At 37.9% G+C, this 27,623-nt stretch overlaps 1 long non-coding RNA gene across 7 annotated transcripts; it reads left to right on the top strand.

Moving 5' to 3' along the window:
- The first annotated feature begins 754 nt into the window (after positions 1–754).
- LOC123461408 lies at positions 755–26,741 on the top strand. Of its 7 annotated transcripts, none has more exons than XR_006637677.1 (9): positions 755–1,044; positions 3,998–4,167; positions 8,281–8,470; positions 11,616–11,818; positions 14,021–14,194; positions 15,246–15,432; positions 18,006–18,193; positions 19,838–19,882; positions 24,719–26,741. It is a non-coding gene; the product is annotated as an uncharacterized LOC123461408 (long non-coding RNA). The 7 variants fall into 7 exon arrangements; XR_006637681.1 differs by lacking the exon at positions 15,246–15,432 and adding an exon at positions 20,802–20,997; XR_006637676.1 differs by lacking the exon at positions 15,246–15,432 and having other exon boundaries at positions 756–1,044.
- The last annotated feature ends 882 nt before the right edge of the window (positions 26,742–27,623 follow it).

A 27,623-nucleotide genomic window follows, 5' to 3' on the forward strand; every position in this document is an offset into this window, starting at 1 on the left:
ATACATGTTTTCAAAATACCAATCAAAATATAAGGTTGGAGGGAGCATTTTGAGAGAACAAGATGTACTTTCTTTCCATGTTGTTGGTACTCACTATTTGCTTTTCCCTGTAGTTATAATCTTCAGCTCATGGCATCAAAATGTCTTCCATAGCAACTAAATTAGTTGTGATATCATAAGTAGTGCATTGGAAATATATGTTGGAAATAACAATCCAAAGTAAATGACATACTGAATATAAGCCAAAATTCTGAAACCACAATCATGAAAACATGATTTTGAGAACAAGAAAAAAATTATTAAATTTCCAAAAACTAAATTTATTTTAGAATTTTTTTCTGCTCATGTTTTTCCAGAGTATACAACATGTTGCTGTGGCAGCTTGGTATCTATTCATCAATCTTCTATTAACTGCTTCTTCTCAGCTCAGTTTCCAGGGGAGTTGATGGAATTTCTCGTTCATGAATGGAGCATATGACTGGGTCTTGCATCCTTTGGGCCATAGTTATTGGATCAGGGTGGGATCCTGACACATTTTTAGAGCTAGTGATAAAATGAGACCATTTTAGAAATCTTGGAATATGTCTTCATATGTCTATGAACTTAAGGTTCAGAAAAGATGGTGCTTGTGGTGGTTTTATAAACAAAGGAATAGAAGCTCCCTAAAAACAAGATTCTCGTGTGTACAGAACAGAGCCAGCATGGAGGAAAGTAACTTCAAAGTTTATCTGAAGTCAGCCCTGTGAATGCCATCTTCCTATTCCTTAGTGCCAATTCATTCCTTTCTGGCATAAGATCATTGAATTTTGGATTTCTGTCAACTGAAGTTGAGATCCAATTTGCTCTGCCAGTATGAAGAGGACATATAAAGTGTTGGCAACTAGAAATTTTACACTGAGGGGAAGAGACTGGATTCTCTTTTGAGATGGGGGCTAATTCTAAAGCACACCAGCAAACCCTGGACTTGCAGCAATGCTGACACTCTCAGTGGAAGGAAAAGGGAAAATCATTTCACCCTCAAAAGCACAATGAAGGAAGCAGCAGGTAAGATCTAAGTGAGCCTCTACACTGCTGTGTGCTGGCCTCAGTGTATATATCCATGACATGGTCCAATTGTCTGCATGTTGTGTCACTTAGTCCTTTGTGTTGGTATTGCATGGGAAGCAACCTCTATACATTTTAGAGATTGTAGTAAAAATTATTTTATGAGGGGGAAAAGTCAACACTAGCATAAAGATGGCACTGGCGGTAAGAAGACTCCTGGGATGTTTCAGAAGTGCCGTGCTCCAAGGGCATGCGTCATCATGGAAGTTGCTGAACACATTCTGGCTCTGCTTCTGCACCTAGAATAAAAATTAGAGATGAGGAAAATGATCAACTAGAAAAAAAGTCGAGTTTTGTTTCTGGTCCTGCATGTAAGGAGATGACTATTTTACTTCAGTCTTAAAGTAGAAATCCAAATGAGTGGCAAGGTCAGCATCTTCCTAGGTATGGAAAAAAAGCTAAGGTCCCAGGGCAGACAGACAGACCCATAATACCACTTCATGGCAGAAGATCTGGGAATCCATGATGGGTAGAAAAACCCAGATGCAAGTAGCTAATTTCTGGAGACTCAGTGCAGACCAGCCTAAGACTTAACAATTCCAAGGGCCCCACTCAGAGTCTACACACACTGTGACATTTTCTCCAGTGGCTCAAGCAGATTCTCATACTTAATTTCAGAGCAAAACGCCCCTGTGATTTTTGTCAAGGAGAAGGTAGAAGTAACCATTTTTTTAAATAATAATCTGTTCATATTTCTCTTTCTACCCTATTGTACAGACATTACTAAACCATTTTAGAAAACAAACAAAACAAAACAAAACTATTTTATAGCTTTCTAAGCTGTTAGAGGTTTTGACTAGCTGGCCAAGTCCAGTGTTTACCTAAGTTGATTAAAAAGAATATGCCCCTACATTCTAACATGTAGGACAGAGGAAACATCCAACTCCATTAGTCATTCTGTCCCAACTAACAAAAAAAAATCTGAGAAGCATTTGTGAAGGTCACTATATAGAGTGCCTGCATTGAACCAATAAAAGATGTACACTAGGAAAATAAGCATGGGAAAGAATCCTAGCATCATATGCCATTAGGTAAATGCAAATTAAAATGAGTTACCATTATGTATTGGCTGTAATGTCCTGAATATTGAACACTGGCATATCAGTACAAGTGAAGATGTGGATCCACAGTAATGTTTGTCCACTGCTGGTGGGGTACAAGGTGGTCCAGTCACTTTGGAAGCTAGTCTGATAATTCTTTATAAAGCTAAGCATACTGTGATCACATGTCCAACAATTACACTTCCTTCAAAGGAATTTAAAACTTATGTATAACAAAACCCTGTATGTGTATGGATATAGCAGATTTGTTCAGTATTGATTCATTGCCTAACTATAAAAACAACAAAGATATCCCTTAGCATATGAATAGGTAAGAAAGAAAACCAGGTATATATTGACTCTAGTGCTTTGTTTAGATCTTTTTGAAAAGTGAGCACCCAAGCTGTGAAAAGAAGGGGGAAAAGCATACCTACTGCTTGACTCAGGCAGGTCTCACAGTCAGCTTCACAGCAAAATCTCCATTGCCTCTGGCAGGGAGGGGAGAAATGTTGCTATGTTGACATGACTTTCAGCAAATGTAACATGCCAGTTTCCAAAGTAATATGATAAATATACTTACATCACACAAATGATATTCTTCCTTAAAATATTTAATTTAGGTATAGTCAGTAAGAAAGTAAATAAATTCTCCTACCTGGAGTTACAACAACATGGATGAGGATGGATTAAATGAAAATCTGTTCACCTGTTAAAAGATATATTACAAAAGAAGTTAGAGGAGCAATAATTTAGAGGATACTAAAGGGTCATGATATGTAAGTCTAGTTCATGACCCTGACTGGATCCCTGATTTTATAAAGAGCACTATGTGTCCAACTAAAAATTAAAAGTATTTATTATTAGTTATTTTTGCTGCTAAGTTTATCAAAATTAAATTTTGTTGGTATGATTATCATATTGTGATTATGTAAGAAATATTTGTTCAAGTACTTAGGGTGAAATTCCCTAATATCTGTAATTTTCCAAAGCTTAAACCAAAATAACATGCATGTTTAATGAGATATAAATATGAGCTGGTTAATTTAATTGATTAAAGTTAGTTGTTCTATATGACTAGCAAAATTAATACCCAGTAAAGAGGAAACCATGCAGAGGAAAATTCATACAGTATTCATTGAAATAGCAGTACTATGTTCTGGTATATTTCATAAAATTTTAAGATCTATGGACATACTCTTATATGCATATCATTTTAACTAATTTTTTGAAATGATCCAGGAACAGTAGAAAGACATGTATAAAGTATTTCCAGCAGGTATCCTTATAATGAAAATAAACAGGAACCACCACATTGCCAACTCTTTCCTTGCTCAAGTTTCCAGGGTATCTATTGATCTGGCCAATCAGAGCACTGTATGTTTTTACTCACAGTGATTGGCTCAGGATTAAACATATAACCTAATATGTAAGTCATGCTATGATTTTTGTTGACATGTTTGGGAGAGAAGCATTTACTTTTCTACTGTTATCTCAGCAAGAAAACACATAATACAAGACCTGCAGCAATACATCTTGGAGCTTTTTTTGTGAGAAAGAATTCAATGCATGGAAAGATAGTTTCCTGCAATGGAGAGTTACTTAGGACCTGGCTATGTTGATAATTGAAATCCTGGACTCTTTTGGTGTATAACTGATCAGAGGTTTGGTGAGTTTTGGTGTTCTGTGCCCTCCACATTCTTATGCTGACACCTTCATGACTAGTGCAAGAGCACTGGAAGATGGAACTGAGTGCAACATGGTTATTTGTGAGCTGTGAGTTTTCATGGAGACACTGTGGTTGCTGAAAAAGTGTTTCTGGAACTGATTTGAAATCTTCTCCTCTTCATGTCTAGACACCCTGTTCCCCTCAAGAGAACACACCAGGCACAACCTGGAAGCAGAGACACCAGGCCTAACCTGCACCTGTCATGACCTTGGACTTCCCAGCTTTCACAACCATGAGAGAATGAGCTCCTACTCCTTCTAAGTCACCCAGTCTGCAGAACTCTTTTTGTACAAAATGGTTGTAGACAGTTTTATTCCTGATTTTGCTCCTGTTCTTCATGTATTGTTTTTTTTTTCCCTAAATCAATTTGAGTTTCATTTTCTATACTGGTAACAGAAATCCTTATGAGAAAGACATTCTTGGGCATGTGAATTACACGTGGGCAAACATAAAGGATGTGTAAGCATTCCTGTGTCAGGAGCATAAACCCTTTATTTACATTTGTTGGTAGAAATGAAAATTGTCACTAGATATGGTTTTAAATTGGCATGGTCATATGATGCTGCTTTTGTGTTATTTTAATGAGTGTTTTCAGCCATGGTTTTTATTCAGCTGTTTAACTAGATGCACCATCTGAACGGAGGAGTCAATCACCATTCACAGATGCTCTTTTGTTTGTGTGACAGATATCACCAAGCTTGTCTATATTACAGTGATTCCCTCTTCTATTCCCCACTGAGTCACCTTCAGACATGCAGGGCAGCAATATAAATTGTAATTCTCAGTGTAAATGGAAGGATGGCACCAGTGAAAACAAGATAAAAATAAGAAGATTTTTTTTATGTGTGCTGATGGAAGTTTCTATCTGAAGTACTGGGACTTTATAAATAATTTTTTGAATAGTTTCAAATATCTCAAGAATGCTCTTACCTTGATTGCCCAATTCAGAAAATATTAACTGATTTCTTACATTATTGGGCCTGCTTAAACTCAACTTTCTCCCATTCTATGAAATTAGAATATTAAAAACAAAATGAAGAGCCTATGGCTTCAATAATTTTAAACTTTATTTATTGATATGGTACTCCATGCATTCCAAAAGGTCTTATGAATTGTGACACTTTGCTAACCATCTCATCCCATGTGTTCAAATCCTTATCACTTGTACCTGTGAATGTGATCATACTTGGGAAATAGGCTTTTATAGATGTAACTAAAGCTATCATCCTATATTCAATTGTTGCATCCTAAGTCCAGTGACTTTCTGACTCTCTCTCTCTCTCTCTCTCTCTCTCTCTCTCTCTCTCTCTCTCCACACACACACACACACACACACACACACACACACACACACACACACTTAAGTAGAAACTTGGTATGGATGAATCATGTGTTACCATCATTTACCTCTTCCCTGGCCCCATTTCACTGATGGCTCTCCTCTGTAAGATGACAGGATACTGGTATTTACCATGGAATTGTGGGTTATGATTTGTGAGAGCAGCATTCAGTCTTGGGGCTAGGCAAAGCCTCTACATATTCCCTTCCACTCTGTGGCTCTTGAAATCTTTCCACTACTTCCCCCTTCCACCAAGTTCCAAGAACCTTGGTGAGTATGCTTTAATTCCACTTTAATGTTGAGCTCTCATTGGATTCTGGATTTCTGCTTTGGTATCTTCAGTAGCTTTCTCTATCACCCTGTTGCAGATTTTCAGGCTTACTGTGAAGGAGCACTGTTGCTCATATTGTCAAAATCCTCTGTGGTCTCACCTGGACCCTAGCTTATGTGTGAGAGGTGGTTCATTTCCTGCCAGGGAGTCAGCTATCATTTCTTGTCTTGTTGTCTGGTTGTCCTCAGTTCTCCCTGCCTTCAGAGAAAGAAAAGACTTTTGGATGGAGAGTAAAGTCAGCATAGGTTAAAGTGGATAAGAATTGTTAGAGAGATTCTGATGGGTGTAGCCTCTCTTTTGGTCAAAGACTAGTGAGAGCTTCTTGATGAAGTCCATAATGTTGGTCTCCATAGGATTCTGTGTATATGTACCATATCCTTATTGTCCATTCATCAAATGATGGACATCTGGGTTGATTCAAGTTTTTAGCTATTGTGAATTGAACAGCTATAAACATGGTTGAGCAAATATCCCTGCAGTGAGGAGTTGATCCTTTAGAGTAGATGCCCAGTAGAGAATAGCTGGGTCAGTTGGTAGCTCTATTTTTCATCTTTTTCTGGAGTCTCCATATTGATTTCCATAGTGGTTATACAAGTTTACACTCCCACCAGCAGAGATTGAAGGTTCCTCTTTCCCCAAAACCTTGCCTATATTTGTTGTCATTACAATCCTGACTGGAGTAAGGTGGAATCTCATAGTTTTAAAAATATTTCATTTATTCATTTATCTATGAGAGAGAGAGAAAGAGAATGGGTGCTCCAGGGCAAACAAATTCCATATGCATGTACCACCTTGTGCATCTGGCTATTGTGGGTACTGGGGAATCAAACCTCAGCCCTTAGGATTCACAGGCAAGTGCCTTAACAGCTAAGCCATCTTTCCATCCCATCATAATTGTTTTCATTTGTAATTCTCTGATGGTTAATGATGTTTTACATTTTCTTAAGTGAGTATTAGGAATTTATATTTCTTCCTTTGAGAATTCCCTATTCAGTTCTCTGCCACATTTTTTTTTTTGAGTAGATTATTTGATTTTTTTATTCCTTAGGTTTTCGAGTTCTTTATAGATTCTAGATACAAGGCCTCTGTCAGTGGTATAGCTTGTGAAGATTTTCTATCATTCTGTGGGTAGTCTGTTGGTTCAGTTTATGGTATGTTTGTCTGTACAAATGCCATTTAGCTTTATGAGATCCTACTGATTGAGTGTTTGTTTAACTAGAGTATTGGTCAGGAAGTTTTTCCCCAGTCCTATATCATGAAGAGTGCCCCCTATTTTTTCTTTCAGTCATTTAAGATTCTCAGGTCTTATATTGAGTTCTTCAATCCATTTGGAGTCAATATTTGTGCATGATGAGACGATTGGGTCTAGTTTCATTTTTCTACAGATGGTTATTCAATTTGTCTAGGACCACTTGCTGAAGATGCTGCATTTTGATAAAGGATATTAAAAAGGGAAAGCCATTTGGTTGGAGGCAAAGGCTATATTAATGAACTACAGTGATGCCTGGGGCCAAAAGTAGCTGAAAACTGGACTTTCCCTAATGGCTTTGGAGGTAGCATTGCTCCACCATGATTTGGGTTTTTTGTCTTACAAATCAGTGAGAGAATAAATTTCTGTTGTTTGAAACCACCACATCTCTGGCAATCTGTTACAGCAGCCACAGGAAGCAAATGCAAACACTTCTTAGAGTTGTGATCAGGTTAAACTCTAAATTAGCTTACATATTTCACACATCAAATATTAATATTCTGGAGATTTTTATCATGTTGCCCTCCTTACAAGATCCCATATTTGAGCAGAAATCAGAAATATGGCTAACATTTCTCTCTTTGTATTTAATAGAATATATCCTAAGATTTCAAAGTAAGGTATTAAAATATTGTGGTTTTGCAGCTAATCATAATGAGTCTGTTTAGGAGGGTCTCTGTGATATGAATTTAATGGGGAGCAAAAGAAAGTCTTTTTTGGTTCATGATATGAATCTAAAATATTTATAATCTAAATCATATATCTAAAATGTTTTTGAGTAGTGACCCCAATTCTAAAACTCTGACACATGCTTAACATGACATTCACATGACTTCCTTTAGAGTGAAAGTTCCTACAATGTCTAATTTCTTCTTTTTTCTTTGCAATACTGGATATTGGACCCTGGGCATCATAAATGTTAGAATGTTAGGCTCTACCAGTGTGCTATATCTCTAATACTCCCTGTTTTTATTTTTATTTTTATTTTTTTGGTTTTGAGACAAAATCTCACTATGTAACCTAGGCTGGACTTGAATTTATAGTCCTCCTGCCTCAGTCTCCTGGGATTAGAGGTTTTTATGTCACCATGCCTCACTGTGTTGGCCCAGTCTCTTTCTGTCCTTTATTTTAACCATAGAATTTAGTGTTAAATTTCTTGAAATTTCTAGAATACATTATACCAATTTTCCTTTATGGATATGCCATTAAGTAGCTATATGAATACACTGAAATGTTCATTATACCCTTTGGCTAAATTTAAACAAATATAACATGAGAACCTAAGCCATTTTAGTTTTCAAATTCAGGAAAATCCTGAAAAATTAAGATGCCAACAGTTTCAGTGTCAAGTGAGTACCTCCTCCTTGGTTCACAGATGGCATTCTGTGCTCCCAAGGCCTCATTCATGAGTGTACATAAAGCATATGGGGAGGAGAGACAGAGAAGAGAGATGAGAGAGAATATCTGACTTGTTTCTTTTTATAATTTCAGTAATCACACCATTCAGAAGAAATCAAAACCTCGGGACATCATCTAAACCTGGAGGCTTTTGAAAACCACCTTCAAGTATCATTGTATTCAAGGTTAAGATTTTAGTATAAGAATTTTAAGGGGACAAAAACGTATTAAACCCATGACAAACTATCTCAAAAGACAGCGAGTTATCATGTTGCTGCTATAGGTGAGGAAATTTGTGTTCAAAAGTTCTTGTTGGGGCTGGAGTAATTGGCTCAGTCAGTAAAGTGTTTTCTGTACAAGTGCTGGAACCTGAGCTCAGATCCTCAACTCCCATGTGGATGTGGAGGTGTGTGTCTGTAACCCGAGTGCTTGGGAGACAGAGGGAGGCAGGTGACTGGGGCAAACTAGCTAGCTAGTCCAGTTGAATTTGTGAGCTCTAGATTAATTTGACTTAATAAATAAGGAGGCAAGTAATTGAGAAAGACATTAGACATTGACCTCTACATGCATGTGCACAACACACATATGAACATGCATGAATACATATGCCATTCCCATACATAAAGAAAAAGAAATACAAATTTCTTTTTTGTTTCTGAATTTATTTGCTTCACCAAAATAGCCCTTTTATTCTGAAACACTTTACTTTGGATGCTAGTTTTCTGTGGGCCAATGTGTTAAGATTCTTAGACTTAACTTAGTCAAAAGCTGCAATAAACATCCTTTGACTTCTTACCAAAAGGTCTTGTGAATACACTATATCTGCTCAGTGCTTAGAGGCCATTCTTACATTGAGAATATTTTTATGCTGGGAAAATCTACAAATGATATTACCGTACTTCCTCTGAATTATGCCTAACAGTGAAATAAACTTTCTTTTTAATCTTTCATTTCCTTTCTTGCCTGCCTCCCTTCCTTCCTTCCTTCGTTCCTTTCTTCTTTCCTTTCTTCCTTCTTTTCTCCCTTTCTTCCTTTCTTCCTCCTTCAATTCCTTTCTTTATTTTGAGACAGAATCTATCTATGTGGCCAAGGATGACCTTCAACTCACTATGATGTTCAGCTGGCCTAGAATTTGTATTTATCTTGTTTCTGTTTTGTGAATGCTGGGATTATAGATCTGCACCATTGCATCTCTATTAAACTCGACATTTTCAATGGGATGCTACAGGAACAGGAGGGATTTTTTTTGTTGTATCAGCAACAATAATAAGTCTTTTTAAATTTTTATTTATTTATTTGACAGCAACAGACAAAGAGGCAGGTAGAGAGAAAGAGAGAGAATGGGCGTGCCAGGGCCTCCAGCAACTGCAAACAAATTCCAGACACATGCACCCTCTTGTGCATCTGGCTAACGTGGGTCCTGAGGAATTGAGCCTTGAACCAGGGTCCTTAGGCTTCATAGGCAAGCACTTAACTGCTAAGCAATCTTCTCCAGCCCAAGTACATATGAGTGTTTTTTTATCATGAGATGCTTTATTCATTTAATCTGTCCATATTACCCTGAAATTATTTTAAACTGTTTCTATTTTCATTTGTATTATCAATATCTTTGTGTGTAGCAAATGCACAATAAATGCATGTCAGAAATATAATTTTAAAAGTAATCAAATGTTTCTGAATTATTTTTTCCTTTATATTGTGGTACTATCTTCTCATGTGATAGAGGCATTCTCAGGCCACATTCAGTGTTGTGATGGCTGCCATCCAAATATGTCCACATGCAAATCCAGTGTATTTCTCAATAATTACAGAAAAGTTCTGGATGAGTCACAAACTTTGCAATTTCTATAAACATTAAACATAGGGGATTTTGGTTGCCTGAATTGAGTCACATTTCAGGGATAGAGTCATGAACATAGCCAAGTGCATTAATTAAAAGTTGGGTAGATGTATTTCACAGGAAAAGAGACTCACTGGAGGCCATATCAAACCTTGTAAGCTTTTAAGTCCAGCTGAGCATACTTCAGATTCACATGAATAAAATTCTAATATGTTTAAGTTGATGTCTTACAGTAAGACTTTTTGCAGGCTTCTCCAACTTTTAGTGTGACAGATATTAAGTTGTCTTTAATTTTTTTAATATATTAACATTCAATTTGATGAATTTATATTTCTTAGCACATGTATTAATATAATAATATTGCTATTTCTGAGAAATCTCTCCATTTAATTTAAAACCTGGTGGCAGTGCTATTGAATAAACTGAAAAGCTGTGATTTAGACTTAGTGAGTCAGTCTTCTGGGCTGCGTAGTTCATTAGAATCATCTGCATCTGATGACGTATTCCAAGTTACCAAATGATACCTCCCCAGTGAGGAGAACATGTTCTCAAGAGTTTCCCCTCAGCATTCGGTTTTCTCAAAGAAATCTGAAAATTTATATATGCCTACTCTTCTATATATTGCTTAAAATCCACACACAATATTTAACTAGTGTCTTGATGAGAACTTAGAAAGTTTGTTTTCAAACAGCCTATTGAAAATCAATTTTTGTAAAATTATTGCACTCGAATATATATATACATACATACATATATATATATATATATATATATATATATATATATATATAACCTATTTTTTAAATGATTCAGCCTGAAATTGGTTTAGAAGACATCAGGATCTCAGCCAGGTATATCTGAAATCCTGGCACTTGGGAGACTGAGGCAGGAGGATCTGAAATTGAAGATTAACCTGTACTACATAGTGAGACCCTGTTTCAAGAGCAAGCAAGCAAACAACAAAAAAACCCAAACAAACAAATCAGCATCTTAGGACCCATTTCCCACCTAAAATTTTCGGGACAGATAAATATGATATAGTTTTTATTTTTCAATTTTAATTAGTCCATACTGTTTGCCTATATTCTTTGGTAGGTTGGCATTTTATTTGTATATTCTTAGTGAAAAGCTTCCTGATTTACATATTACCTCTGCACATTCTCAAAGACTACGTACATGCCTAACAATGGAAGTGCAAAGATGTGGCTCCCAGTTGTATTTAGAAGGCATCAATTTCAAGTTTTTACCAAGGCTTTTGGAGGTTTCCTAACAACTGCTTTGGAAGGTTAGGCAGCATTGACTAGACGGTACTATTAGCAAACAACCACAGCTGATGAAACGACTGCTTTGGAACGCCTCTTTTCAGCCAATTTAGAATCAAAGCTATACTTCTGAGAAATTGCATAAGTATCGGTTATTTCATGTTGTTTTGAAGGCAGTCTGCAATATCGTTATGTGCTTGAACTTCCACTATAATTTTGTGCACAGCGAAACAAGAGAATTTATTCTTTTCTTTGTAAACATTGATAAAAAGTATAAGCAACACTTTCTCTCCTACTCACCCTTTCTTTTACCCACCTCCTTCTAGCAAACACAGATAGAACTGGCATCGTAGACAACCCATCAGAGAAGGACCCCTTCCTCACTCACTGAATTTCAGCACAGCAGGAGCGCGTTTGAAAGTGACCTGGACAGAGGAAGTGTCTTGCGTCTAAACTAACACACTCTACGAACATCTTACAGTCACTGGATACTGAGTTCACTCTTTGTTTTCCAATCCCTCTCTCAGAAGTAATTCTACACCCCCTCAGCAGCCACAACAGTTATTTAAAGACACGAGGAAATGGGCATTGTTTTAGTTTTCTCAGGAATAGAAATAAATTAACACCTTATATTGATTATTCTAACATCTCGTCTTTCCCTAAAAGAGAGTTGATGGTTCCTTCTGGTAGACTCCAAGGTGTCATCACTTTTCTGCCAACTACTGGTGCAGCTTCTTTGTTTGTTGTTTGTTTGTTTGTTTGAGCCATCAGATCTAATCCATTCTGTCTTCTGATATTGAAATTAGCAAGGCTTATACCCTGAGGCATGGGCTGTATCTACAACATGAGACACAAACTGACTTGAACAGGAGGTCAATCAAGTGCACAGACTACATCACACACTTATTCCAAGTCTCATGCTGGGTCTATAATTGCCCCTTGTTCTGTCATTAGAGCTCCCTCACAAGTCATTATTTTGAGTCAGCAGATCTACAGGGAGTATTCTTCCTGATGTTTAGTATAAACTTGAATTGATAACATAAATATCTCCCAGCACAAGATGTGAGGAGCAGGTATTTAGAGAAGAGCCTAAAGCTTGCAGCTGCTCGGTCTCTTCATGAATCCAAGCTAAGACAGTAATCACAACGTTCAACATAGGTTCTCTTTCAACAGCTCTGTGAGAGACAATCTATGTTGTTCTAAATAAATAGACATATTCTGTATTAGAATTTGTCTCTCTGCTTTTGTCTGCTTGTTTTTATTTGGCCAAGACCAGCCTTATCTAGGTTTCATGGGAATTTTGCCCTAGTCAGCGTTGTAAAAAAAAAAAAAAGAAAAATGGTCCCATTTTTAAAATGGAAATATAATCTATTCATTTGTCTTCTGGAAGGAAGTGGTATGAGTTTACTGCTAAAATAATATAGTGAGTTTATGGCCTGAAGCACAAGTTTAGAAGTATTACCTTGGCCGGGAAGAGGAAAATTCAAATACTTTGCTCAAAAGATGGCAGCTGACAAGGTTCAGAGACAACCTGGAGAGAAGAGCTCAACATTTCCTTCATGTGATTCTTGCTTCTGGATGACAACTAAGCATCAGGGAGAGCAAAGAGGAGAGAATCCACCTAGTTTGGAAATATCTGTGCATTCAAATGAGGACTCCAAGGTGTTTCTCAAAAATTGGCTAAATTAAATGAGTCACCGTCACTGGGATCTAGCTATTTGACCTTAGGAAGGTTTAGCCTGTCTGTAAATGTCTTTTCCTAATTGTAAGATGAAAGTTTTAGACTTGAACAGAAAATACAAAACAGTGGCCTGTGACGTGGTTCAAAATTATGTTGTTACTTTTATTTTTTAAACAGAAGTTAGTTGCTAACTTTTTTTTTTAGGCAAGCCAGACAGACTGGCCTTTTCTTTTTTTTTTTTTTATGAGAGAGAGAGTAAGAGTGAGAGTGAGAGCTAAAGAGAAAGATGAGAGAGAGAGAGAGAGAGAGAGAGAGAGAGAGAGAGAGAGAGAAAATTAGCTTGCCAGGGCCTCCAGTCACTGTAATTGAACTCTAGATGCATGTGCGTTACCTTGTGTGCATGCGTGACCTTGTGCATGCATCACCTTGTCTTACATGGGATCTGGGGAGTTGAACATGAACATGAGTCCTTGTGCTTCTCAGGCTAAGCCATCTCTCCAGCCCCATAGTTGTTAACTTTTAAGAATCATATTTTACCTAAGGACATGGACTTTGTCCATCAGGTACTTTGTACCGTGAGAACATTGAGTCACAAAAAGAAAGAGACTCTGGCATGCATATGTGCGTCTGCTGCTCATGTGCCTGGGGTGTGGTGGGGATTGGCTACTTAGCTACCTTGACCTTGGTTGGCTCATTCCTCTGGCTATGCCTGTCCCAGTTGCTTTCTCTTCATCCTCTCATCTCTCAGACTCATATGTGGTCCGGTTATACTAATGGTAGATTTATGCCAACACATGGAAAACTGTGGGATCTACTGAGCACAGGCTTTGAAATGCTGTTCCACACCTATACCTTCTGTTGGCAAAGTCAGGTGATGTCAACAAGACCGTCTGACAATTTTGCAAATGTGGTACTCCTAAATGCCACAGGCTGCCACATTTACAGAAGCATGCGTTCAACATTTTGTGTTTGCTCTGCAGCTAGAACCAATATTGCTTGTCATTACCAGTGCACCTGTGAAGTGACATTCATTAGATTTTTTTTTTTCAGGACCTAGGCAATGATGAAACATGGACACTTGGAAGTCAGATCAAGATGGATATATCATTTTTTCACACTCTGACCCATTTACTTATGACATCCAGGCAAGATTTGGGGCTATAAGTTTGAGCCCCAAGATGCAAGTTAGTTTGAATTTCCAATTGCTACCTGTGGCTTTGGAATGTAAGTAAACCAAAGAAATTGGAACACTTTATATACCCTGATAAAACTGAAAGTTCATAATAAAATTGAAAATTTTGTAAATCATATTCCCAAGAGATAGAAAGAACTGTTAGAATTTGTACAATATCATGCAGTGATGGACTTTATTACTATCCATTTAATGTTTATCACAAACAAATCTCCATATTTGCATGGACAATGGATGGGTTTTTAGGAACAGGAAGTCAGTTCAGATCAATAGATTCAATAAGCAGATGTTCTGGGGTGTGTTGGATTTCTCCATTATGGTGGGCTTACCCATCTCTAGCTGGGCCAATGTTTCTTTTCTCTATATCATCATCTCTCTAATTTTCATCATACCAAGTTTTGGGTTTTGCTTTTTCTTTATTACTCCACATTATACATTCTAAGAGCTACTTTCAGACAAGAAATGCCTCCACACTCCTAATACCACAGGCATTTACACCTTTTGCCCACTCTTCCTGTTCTCAAGACTTAGAGAAATAAGTGTTTGCAAGACCTCCTCAAGTCTGTCCCACACCTTACATTTCTGCCCCTCAGGGCATCACTCAATTTATTATTCACCTTTCTGGGTGTCATTCTTCTTAAGGCAGTCTTTTGACTACGTGTATCATGTGTATGTACTGATGTGCAGTCTTTCGATCACCATTATCACTATGGATTCTGTCACATTTGCATCTAAGTAGGATACAGAGGAAGATCTTAGTCTGGAACTGAGGAGAAGTTAATCGATCGGTGACAGGCTCATGGAAACAGCCTACTTTCCTGGCTAACTTTTCGCAGCTGTGCAGTGGAGATATTAATTTGTAATCTAAAAAGCATAGGAATGAAATTATATCCATGCTTACTTTTATTATTATGAATATTAATATTGTTATTTTCACATTTGCCATTTTATAAAAACAAAATTATCGTGATTTAGATATGTGTACTAACACATTTCTAATCTTTCTTTTCCCTCTTCATACTGCTTCTGCTGATTACCTCATAAAAATTATTTTGCCATTAAAAAACTAAAATTCACTGGCAGATGTGTTTAGGAAAGACTGTGGAAACTCCCTCTGAACAATGCGTTTACATGCAAAGGAACCCCAATGACAAAGTCTGACTGGGATTGGTGAGGACATGGGGTAGCTCAGGGCTCCAAGGCACATCGGGCCTTAGGCAGAGCTAATGGAAGCTCGATAACAGGAGTGTAGCAGTGGTGCTTTGTGCAGGTATGTCATGTGCTACAACGTGGCACATTCTTGGAGAAAGAAACTTGCTGGCCTGTGTGGGGCTGTGTTTGGGAGAGGGGGGTAGAAGAACAGAAGTCCCAGTCCAAGCAGCATGCGGTTTCCTCAAGGAAAAGTGAGGGTGGTGAGGGAGGGTCAGTCCCATGCGTGACTCACACAGATCTCTTTGCAGTAATGCTGTAGTCTTAGCTCTGGACGTCTTCTCCAAGAAAGAAACTTATTCAACCTTTTTAGCTTTTTATATTTAATTTTTTTAATTAATTGATTTATTTATTTGAGAGCAACAGAGAGAGAGAGAGAGAGAAAGAAAGAGGCAGAGAAGGCAGAGAGAGGAAATGGGAGCATCAAGGCCTTCAGCCATTGCAAACAAACTCCAGACACATGTGCCACCTTGTGCATCTGGCTTACATGGGTCCGGGAGAAATCAAGCCTTGAATCGGGATCCTTAGTATTCACAGGCAAGCACTTAACGGCTAAGCCGTCTCTCTATCCCAATATATTTAAATTTTTTAATTGACCCCCAAATATATATATAAATATAGAATACTTGTCTATAAGGTTCAAATCAGGGAAACATGCCTTGCCCTTGAAACCTTTATTATTTAAAACATTCAAATTTTATACAGTGAAATATTGTTACTTATGGTCATCCAAGTGTGCAACAGAATGCCAGAGAACTTTGTTTTCATCTGTCATTTAGTAACCTATTTTCAGTCTCTCCCCATTCTTCCCTCTCTCCTCAGCCTCTGACAAAAAGCACCATTCGGCTCTCATTAGTAGGAGAGCAGCATTTTAAGAATTCCCCTTGTGAGTGAGATCAGGCAGTTTTTGTCATTCTCTGCCTGACTTCTTTTACTTAACATAAATACCTCCAGTTCCATTTTATTTAGTGTTATTGGATAATAACTTCCACCAATGGAGGAAAGGAGACTATCCCTGAGGACTCGCCAAAATGCTGATCCACTTCCCGGGAATTGATCTTTGTCCTTTAATTAGATTCCTCCTTCATACTGCTGTTTCCTAATCCTTTGGATCATCCAGACAGGACAGTTTGTCATGCCATAAAATGCTTCCTGTTGGTGGTCTACATGTTTTCTTTGAAATCAGTTTGAATAGAATAAGGTTCTAAAGGCACTTCTCTGAGGCCAGCTTCCTCCTCTCTTGTGCGCCAGCACCCTGGTCTGTAGCTCCCTTCCCTTTCTGAAGTCTCTGTTTGAAGTCCTCTGTTCTCCTTGCTCATCCATGCTCAGCAGAGCAGTCTATATGTGGGCCTGACAAAGCCTGCTTTCTTGTGGCTCTCTGTTTCTCTGGTTACCATTGACCTTGAGATCTTCCTTGCATCTCAATTGGACATATCCTGTAGATGTTGTCACTCACAAAGTGGCCCATGACTGCTCTGCATCTTACTTCTGTCTCATTCTTTTGTACCTGTCACTTTACTTATTGATTATTTAATCTGTCTTCCATCCAGGGTCTGGCAAAGTTATACATATTTTTGGGGAGGGGATTGCTTCAGGATTTGGCGCTTCATAGATAATTCTGGACCGGCAGTAGCTCTGCGAGAAGGATGACTTACACCAGTTCTGACAGCAATCACTGCTTACCCAGTGCAAGGCCAGCAGCCATCAGGAGGAGAACTCAAAACATCACATTTCAAAATACAGGCCAGGGGATGTTCTTGATTTTTGTAATGACTGCGGATGAAACCTTCAATTACCATTAGATGACTAGCTAGCTACTTAGTAAGTGATGCTTGTCTTTTAGGGTGTGGGCAGTTATATACATCTATCAAACTGCTTCAAAAAGATTTCCTTTTAGGTTTCTTTCCTGTCAGTTGTCCATAGCCCATCTTCCCTTCTGTTCTTATCTATTGTCTTTTACTGTAACATTTGAAAAGAGACATATAAAGTGACTGCAAGAAACGGACACCTGTTTTTTTTTTTTTTCCCCCCAAGGCCAAGGTAGCTTACCATGCATCACCATTTTATTTATTTATTTATCGAAACGTCTAGTATGCAATAAATGGGAAAAAAGACCCTTCCCAATCTGATTTTTTGATAGTTTCCCAGGGACATTTTCCGCTTATAATACAGTGACAGGTGATAACGTTGAAAGGCCTTTCTTTGGTCCTGTCCCCTGGCTTTGTGCCATAAAGTCTATCTAATCTTTTCTAATATACACCCAGGCTTTGTCAGCATGACATGAAAACACACTGTTTCCATTTTATTCTTTATCTTCTCTCTGTGGACTATTTCCCAATATTGTTCCTGCCTTTACTTTGAGAGAAGGGGGGGGGGGTAGCCTGAAGATTGGGGCAAACTGTGAATGACTACTGAGAATTTGATTCTTTTGACTATTCTTTTTGCTCCTCTTAATAAATACTATCGTGTTCTCATCCTGACTGTAAGTTACAGTGCACATTGTGGGGTCCCTTCTGGATTGGAGCTATTATCCTTAAACCTTTAAAGTTATTTTATAATTAATATCCACAACTATAGGCCACACAAATAGCTAACTAGTTGCTTCAAAATGCAATTTCTTCTCTCTTCCCTTAGTACTGGAAACCTGGACATAGCTGGTCTGGCTACGGCATTCTTTGTAGCTGGAATGGCTATATGTCGATTCTTGTACACATAGCACAAGAATAGAAGTGACGGGTACAGGCTGTGGCTCTTAGCCTTGAAAGGGAAGTGATAGTTTGCCTTGAATCATCTGATGCTGAGAAAAACAACCCCCAACTTCAGTGAGTTAAAACTGTTTATTTTTATTCATTAACGTCCAGGTTGGGAATTTGGGCCATTTCCAGTTGTTGGACATTCCTGGCATTAGTGGATCATGTGAGTCATGATAGGCTATAAGGTTGACTATGAGGTGACCATCACCTAGGACCAGGAGGGCTTTTTATTTTCAGTCAAAGGACTAGTTTAGGCTTGTTTACATCATGGCTGTGAGGATGCCAAAGAGTGGATGAAGGCACGCAGATCCTCCTAACATACAGTGCTCACCAGCCATTCTGATGCTCACTTCTTTAAAAAAGAATTATTTATTTATTTATGAGACAGAGGAAGAGAGAGAGAGAATGGTAAAACCAGGGCTTCTAGCCACTGCAAACAAACTTCAGATGCATGTGCCTCCATGCGTGTGCCATTATACATCTGGCTTTACATGGGTACTGGGGAATCAAACCTGGGTCCTTTAGTTTTGCTGGCAAGCACCTTAACTGCACAGCCATCCCTGCAGAGCCTGATGCTTTCTCTTGATTAAGGGAGCTATGTTTCATGCAGAGAGCCTAAGGGTGGAGAAATAGACTACACAAGGGAGTCACTGGAAAATCACAGATGAGAGCCAGAGAGACACAGACCAGTGGAGGGTGGGGTTCGAGATGTAATGAAATTCATCTCTTCCTGTATCGTTTTCCTTACTAGCTGGCACATTGTAATGATTTTGAGGGTTTCAGCAACTTTTGTTTTGGACCCAAATGTGGAAGTCACATGTTAAGAATGTTAGAGTAACTTTCTGCAAAGAGTTCTGCCCCCGACACCATAAAACTATGGTCAAAGCAGGATGCTCAGAGTGTGGAAACACAAACAAGCTTTTACTTGGTTTTGGTCAATATGATTGTGCAGTCTAGAATCTCCATTTTGCAGGTCATAGCATTAAACTGCAGAGGTACTAAGATAAGTTGCCCAACCCAGGCAGCACCATCTAAACCAGGTTTGTCTGACTGGGGACTTGCCCCGTGCATGTTAGCTTTCTGCTGCTTTGAAATTTACATCACTGTCTTCTTTTCCTACGCAGAGGACTCCAAAGTTCTGAGTTTTATCTTTAGGGGGTGGTTATGACTGCTAACCTGTTGGTCCATGAAGTTTAACACTGATTCCTTATAGTTCAGCATGCAGTGGTCCTGTGCAGTTGAAGAGAAAACACACAGGGCATGTGGGTATCCGTGCTTCAGTCCTCAGCTTTTGCATATGTGTTTGGGGGTGCAGCAAGGGCACATGTGAGTGGTCAACAAACCAAAAAGGTAAAATAATAGCTGGAGATACTCTGGTGTACATTATGGTCTGAAGGTAAAAAGAGAAAGAAAAGCTCAGAATTCACTTGATCTTCAGATAGGAATTGTAAAATATATAGAAAAATGGCATAAATGAAGCAGTGAGATTTAATGTGGGACAAATTCAATATGTGGAGAAAAATCACCTCTGGTTGTTTTTGAAAATCTATAACAGCACATATTACATCACTCTAAATTTAAAATATCTCATTTTGTTGGTTTGCATGCAGATAGGTTAATATTGGCAATAAAACCTTTATTATTATTATTATTATTATTATTTTTGCAGAGACCTAATTTTAGTCATTGACTAATTTTGTGTATGTGTTTTAGGAATTTTTAAGGAATTGAACCGAGGGCTTTGCACATTCTAGGAAGGTAAGTGTTCTGCCATTGAGCTACAGCCACAACCCGTTCTTGAGGTTTGATTTCATCAGGGTCATAGGTAAAAAATCAATGATCACTAGTACTTAAATATTTTATTTGGATTTATTTGACAGAGAAAGAAGGAGGGAGGGGGGGGAGAGAGAGAGAGGGAATGGGCAGGCCAGAGCCTCCAGCCACTGCAAATGAATTCCAGATGTGTGCACTCCCTTGTGCATCTGGCTAATGTGGCTCCAGGGGAATTGAACCTGGGTCCTTTGGCTTTGCAGGCAAACTCCTTAACAGCTAAGCCATCCCTTCAGCCTGCTTGCTTACATTTTTTGACCACTTCTATACTGTTCCTTTGGTTAGCTCCAGAAACTGAAAAACAGATATTTCTGTATTCAAGGGAAGGTTTTTCTATGTCAAGTTATTAGGGGGAGAGGAAAAAAGACTCAACGTTGCATATGTAGAGAACTGAGAATCTTCTACAATTTCTTTCAATCCTTTGTGTACATGATGAGCTAGAATAACCTCACTGAACTGAATTATCCTTCCACGGCATGGTTCAGTGAATGCCATTATATTTCAGCACAGCTTGAGTGATTTTTAATGCCAAAAACATCAGCAAGAAATACAAATGTTACAAAAATATTGAAACAATACCATAAAAAAGCCCAGGATCATAAATACTTTACTTTGCAAGGTCTTAGAGGTCAAAATAGCAATACCATGGGAAATTAAAATGCTGTCTGTGTGAGCAGCTTTCAAGGGAAACACACACACACACACGATGTGGTTTACTATTATCAAAGCCAATTCCTGAATCTATTTCAGGTTGATTAATTAAGAAAAATAGCCATTTTCAGGAAAAATATAAAATTATTCATCTGCATGTTTCTTTATTTGCTTTTAATCATAATCTAAATTAAAGGAGAATTATAGGCTGTGAAACAGGAAGATGATGCTATCTGAATTACATCCTTAACCACACAAAGACATCATCTGCAAAAGGAGTTGGCTGAGGTTTCGAATACAGACAGTCTGATTATCAAAGTCTGTTGCTTAAGAACAAAAGCTCTAAATCTGGCAACTTCCTTCCAGTTAAGCACTCTTAGAAAGCATTACAGGTAGGTGTAAAGCAAGTCAGAAAACAACATCACCTTGCAAGCTTTGTACATGGCCTTGTGAACAACTGGTCTTTATTCCTCCCACAGTGCTCAGATCTTTGCTGCTTTTCATGGCTCTGCACAGCATGGGTCATATCTCCCGTCTACTCCTATCCTCAGTTTAAGTCATTGAATCTATGGGGGCAAAAAAAAAAAAAAGTCAGTGTATTATTTCTAGAGAAGGTGGCCTAGGTCGTTGGAAATAGTGCTTTAGACCAACAAGTATGGCCTTCTTTTACCACGAGAGTCCAGATTCTTAAACCATGGGTGGCGATACCAGATGGGGTTATGTAACTCACTGTGGTGGTTATAAAAAAAATGAGCAGCAGAGAAAGATTTCTGAAACCCATTGACCCCAAATTAATTCAAAATTAAGTACATAAAGAATTCAAGTCATGAAATTTGTCTGTGTTGTGTGGTGGGACGTCATGGCAGCCTTAGTTTTGAGCACAGCATGCACACTTGGGGCTGAGTGTGTTCTCACACCATTAATATTATTAATACCACAAATATTGCCTGTAATACCTCAGCTCAGATTGAAGACTAGTTCACTTTATAAGTTATAGTGTTTTTACTGTGTAACGTTTTCTGCTCGCCTAGAAATGTGAAGACTTATAGAAAAAAAGATAGTATTTTCTATCATTATTCCCCAACCTTTAGGTATCAAATTAATCTATCTTTGGATTGATAAACTATTTGCCTTTAAAAATTGTGGTCTGAGTTACTGATTTGAGTTTCATAAAAACAAAATCATTATAAGAACTTTGGTTTGAGATTAGATCTGAATTTCCAACAATTTCTGAAATGGCCCTAACCATACTTATTGCATTTTGTATTACGTATTTATGTGAAGTGCTGTTCTCAGCATTGATAATTATATTATAAAATGAAAATATCAGTCAACTTTGAAACTTATTTCAGGTGTTCTAAATTTCAGCCAAAATTTAATTATGTAAATAATCACATCCATGTCATTGGTATACAAATATGCTTTAATTTTTAATAAGTGAGATAAATAATCATTAAGTAGTTACTGAATCAATGTGTTTAACTAGGGTTATATCACAGTCAACTGCATGTTGCTGGGATGAACTTTCAAGCCAGGCTTAGGTTTACTGGGGGAATGACATTTATTCGAAGCTTACAGATCTCAGAGAAGTTCCATAATGGAGGAAGAAGTTGGCCCCCTTTCACAGGTCTACACAGAGAGAAACACCACCACCCCCAGCACCACAAGCAAGCCCACCCTGGAGCCCCAGGCAGAGTTGAAGCACTCTGAATATGTTAGGCTAGAATTCAGATCCACTCCCAAATACACCTTAGGCTTGGACCCTAGGATCCAGCCACAGTGACACTGAGTTACAAACTTCAAAACTCCTGAGTCTATTGGGGCACATCCATCCACACTACCACAAGTGTTGTGTACAGGAGCATGGGTCAGGGGTATTCTTGTGAGCATGGGCAAGTTACCAATGACTGCATCACTGAAGAACATATCTCCCTGCTCCCCAGAAACCATGAACTGTCCACAAATCCTCAGAAAGGGTGAAGAGTGTTTTAAAATTAAATATTTATCCTTTGTCAAATATCAGGTAGCTATAGTTGCTTGACCTAAAGTCAGGGTCCTCGGTTCTATTCCATAGGTCTATATGCCTATTTTTTATGCCAGTACCATGCTGTTTTTATTACTATGGCTTTGTAATATAGCTTTAGATCAGGTATGGTGATGCTTCCAGAGGTATTTCTTTTGCTGAGGGTATGCTTGGATATCCAAGGCCTTCTCCCTTTCCATATGAAATTTAAGATCATTTTTTTCCATCTCTGTGAAGAACAATGTTGGAATTTTAATTGGAATTGCATTAAATCTGTATATTGCCTTTGGTAGGATTGCCATCTTCACAATGTTAATTTTGCCTCTCCAGGAGCATGGGAGGCCTTTACATTTTCTCAAGGCCTCCTCAATTTCTTTTTTGAGTGTTTTTATCTTTTCATTGTATAGATCTTTCACTGCCTTGGTTAATGTTATTCCAAGGTATTATTGCCAATAACTGTTTGCTTTTTATACCTTTTTTTTTTTTTTTTTGAGGCAAGCAGACCTGGAACTTTCTCTGTAGTCCAGGCTGGCCTTTCGCTCTTGGCAACCCTCCTGCCTCTGCCTCAGCCTCCCAAATGCTGGGATTGTAGGCATGAACCGTTATCCCTGGCATATGCCTTCTTTTATATCAACTCATTTATGCCCACACACCCAAGGTTGTAATAAAAGTTTTTGAGTAGAAAGGAGTAGTGAGTAGGAAAATTTTAAGAAACCCTGATGCAGAACATCTCATGACTTGAAGCCTCTTTCTTTCTTTCTATTTTCTCAACTATTTCCTTCAGATTCTAATGTTCCATGTATATTTTGGGAAGTTTTATTTTTTATTTGGGCTGCATAGACCTTAAGTATCTTCTAGTTCTACCAATTTCATAAAAAAAAGGTACAATACAATCACTAAAATTTATCCTATGTATCTCACCAATTGATTTTAGACAAAGGTACAAATGAAATTTAATAGTCTTTGCAACATATGATTCTTGAACAATCAAATATTAATGTGACTGCAAAAGAACCTAGATCCTTAGCTTTGTATCTTATATACAAAATTTACTCAAAATAGTTCTTAGAAATAAACATAAAATCTTTTAAGATACTTTTATTAATTTATTGTTTTTGAGGGAGGAGAGAGAGAGAGACAGAGAGAGAGAGAGGGAGAGAGAAAGAAATAGTGAGTAGATGGATATACCAGGGCCTCTTGCTGCTGCAAACAAACTCCAGATACATATACCACTTTGTGTATCTGGTTTTATGTGGACACTAGAGAATTGAACCTGGGCTGGCAGATTGCAAGCAACCACCTTTAACCTCTGAGCTATTTCCTCAGCCCCTAAAATCTTAAAAGATGAAATGTTTATAATATTTATATATTTATTTACAAGCAGAGGAAGAAAACATAAATAAAATCTTTATCATTCTTGGTTAGGCAAATATTTCTTTGATGTGACATCAAAATATAATCATAAAAAATCAATAAATTGGATTTTCTTAAAATGAGAAGCTCTTGTTTTATAAAGTACATAGAAAATTATGGAATGAGAAATATCTTTTTTTTTGTTTTTGAGGTAGGGTTTCACTCTAGCCCAGGCTGACCTGGAATTCACTATGTATTCTCAGGGTGGCCTCAATCTCACGGCAGTTCTCCTTTCTCTACCTCCTGACTGCTGGGGTTAAAGGTGTGTGCCACCATGCCCGGCTTTTTTTTCTTTTCTTTTTTTTTTTGCTGAGAAATATATCTTTACTGTACACATACCTAATATAGGAATAATATTAAAAATATGTGAAGAAATTTAAAAACTAAATGATAGGGAAACAGCTCATTAAAAAAGATATGGGAATCTTTGTGGTAGGATATAGAGTCCGTGGATCCAGCTATACCACTTCTGGGAACATAGATAAGATTTAACTTGCCTTATGAATGCATTTATTGTGGAAAACGAATTATCAGTAGTAGATATTAGTAGTAATAACATTCATATAGCAGTGCTGTGGTTTGAATAAAAAAGTTCACTTACTGTGAAAAAAAAAAAAGATATGGGTATCTGTCCAGACTGTCCCATCTCCCCCTTTATACGTGTTTATATCTTGTAGATTGCTAGCCAGAATGAGGACTCTGCATGTAAATCCTGAAGACCGGAATTGGGTGCCTCCCCATGGTGAACTGTTTGCTAGGGATAACCATGAGGTCCCCCAAACCATGCACCCCATTGCCAAAACACTTGATTACATGCCAGAAGTTAAAGACCCTGTTGCTGATGACAACATTGGCTGTGATCACAGGACATTGGAATATCATGCTGGAACTACCAGGCTAGCCCTCATCGAGCTGGAAAGCCAGGCAGCCCCTGGAGGAAAATGGTTACTGACAGCATGAATAAGCAGGAGACCCTGCAGACTTTGAAATTAACCAACTCGTCAAGAAGCACACACATGCACAATAATGGCAGGTCTCTGGGGGTTCTCTGATTGGTCCTCAGGCTTCCTCAGTGGAAGAGAACACATACCTGGTACTGAAAAGCAAGTCAGAGCCCCATTGTCAGGAAACTCATAGACTCTGGAGAGAAGGCCCCACTGCTCTCTGGAAAAGAAGAATGGGGTTGAATGCTGAAAACAAAACAAAACAAATCTCAAATTTGCATACCCCCCTTTAACTCAAGCTTCTCTCAGTCTTGTTCAGAGGATCTGCTTCATTTTACAGATGGTAGAGAGAGCAGAGCTGAACAGAGATCTGTTGATAAGACAAGAAATTAGCTAGCTGACTGCCTACCATAACATGTGCCACCTCTACTATATCTTCCATGACTCAGGAGAAATTGCAGGGAAAGTGATGACATGAACACTGCTCTTACTGCTAGCCTGACAACCAGCCCCAGGTTGATGGTGACAAACACAGTGATCAATTAAAACCTATCAAAACAGAGGATACAGAGAAACAAACACTAAATCAGTCTGTCAGTAGGCTTGCTATGGCTCAGGGAACATTGTGGAAGAGAGGGCAAAAACATTGTAAAAGCCATAGAGTGGGTAGAAATATCCTGAGACATGTTCCCTTTGCTCCCCTACAGGGGCTGACTGTGGTCTTCATGACCCTTCACTGAATGCCATAACTCTACTGAGAAGAGTCTCCAGGGTAATGGGAGCTGGGGCAAGGGAATTAAAGAGAATAACCTGTTATAATTAATATAAAATAAAAATTAATATTAAGAAGATATGGACACCTATAGATACCAACATGGTGAAGGTGATTCCTGGTGTCTGGGTTATCTCACATACCATAAGCATACCTAGTACTACCCATGTTGAGAAAAATAGAAGGAGTTTATCATTGTGCATGGACCACATTTCCTTTAGTCATTTATCATTTGGAGAACACTTAGGTTGTTTGTATTCCTAGGCTATTATAACTATTTCTCCAGTAAACATGAACTGAAAAAACTAGAGGGGCAGATATAGAAGACTCATCAGTGAGAAATGACGAATATATATTCATCACTGCTGCTGAAGGATGTTCAGCCACTTTGAGGAATAATTCACTGCTATCATGAATAAAGGAATATTTATTACCTGACCTAGAAATTTCACTCCAAAGTACTTGGTAGAACAAATGAAAATGTATGCCCCAAACCAAATATTTACATAATTCCCCCAATCCCTTTAAAATTAATGGAAAAAATCCAGCAATATCCTAATATATTTGAACTGACCAATTGATTTAACAAAACTATGTAGTGAATCAATATATGAAAAAATCAATGCTATTAGCAATTACAATGAATGGGTAATTGTTAAGTGCCTGGGTGTGAGTAAATACTATGTGTAACCAAATGTCATATACATTATCCTAAATGAAAGAAGCCAGAATCAACAGATTTCAAACTCTGTGATTTCACCTATAGTACATTCTGGAAAAAGTAAGCCTATAGGAGAAATACCTGGTGTTGTCATTGGTTTGGAGTTGGGAATGGTGAAAGAGTGATTATAGAGGAAATTTGGTGGGTAGAGCTATATATAGTATAATTTTTTGTCGCATATGTTTTGCAGCTCATATAAACTTACAAGAAGACATAACTCTATGATATGCAAATTATGACTTAATAAATGATGTAGCAGGCAACTTGTTGAATCCTGTCAATCATTTGTCTTAGGACATCTGTTTCAACTTTCACATCTCCAAATTCGTAGTAGATATGGTTTATATTCATTGAATTATATCTTTGATTTTATGTGTGTTGGAGAATAGGATGCACTGAGGCATGAAGTACAGGGAAAAAGTAGAATAGCAATCCTTTACTCCCTTCACCTCCATATGGCTCTGTTTGAAATATACATATAAAGTTTAAGCAATAATTTTAATTACCTGAAACTAAGTTATCTATGAATATGTACAAATGTATGCACAAACACACATTCGCAAAGGTCACACAGACTCCAGACCACATCTCCTGTTTCTCTCCATTGTCCGCAAGCAGTACTCAGTTATACAGAATCCCTTATGTGGACCTTGTATTCCACGCTTCATGTCATTTTACTCCTTTGGGATTGTCCTGGAATATACTGGCTGAGGTCCTCTTGTGCTTAGGTCCTTCTAGAAGCTTCCTACATCCTCAATAAAATGTTCAGGCATTTTTGCTCTGGACTGTTGCTAGTCTTTCAATCTTTCACAGATCACACTTTCACAAAATTATTTGGTTTCATGTTGAACTTCCCTATCAAGTGTTCAGGGTATTCTCACACAAATTAATTAACAAAACACACATTCTTCAAAAAATATAAAGTGCTTGCCAACTATACTGCACATTTGTGCTTGTATTATGGAATATCATACACTATTACTCTTTCCTGCATGAATTACCCAATTTTCCAGTGTTACCCCATTGTATATTTTACTCTTGTTAGCCATTTGATAGCTATCTCTGTTTTCACATTGACTGGCATCTGCTTTGTTTGGGTTCAATTAACTCCCTTTGAGAGACAGAAAGTGGGAGAGACCACAATT

The sequence above is a fragment of the Jaculus jaculus genome, chromosome 6 (assembly GCF_020740685.1).
Source record: "Jaculus jaculus isolate mJacJac1 chromosome 6, mJacJac1.mat.Y.cur, whole genome shotgun sequence".
Taxonomy (NCBI): Eukaryota; Metazoa; Chordata; class Mammalia; order Rodentia; family Dipodidae; genus Jaculus; species Jaculus jaculus.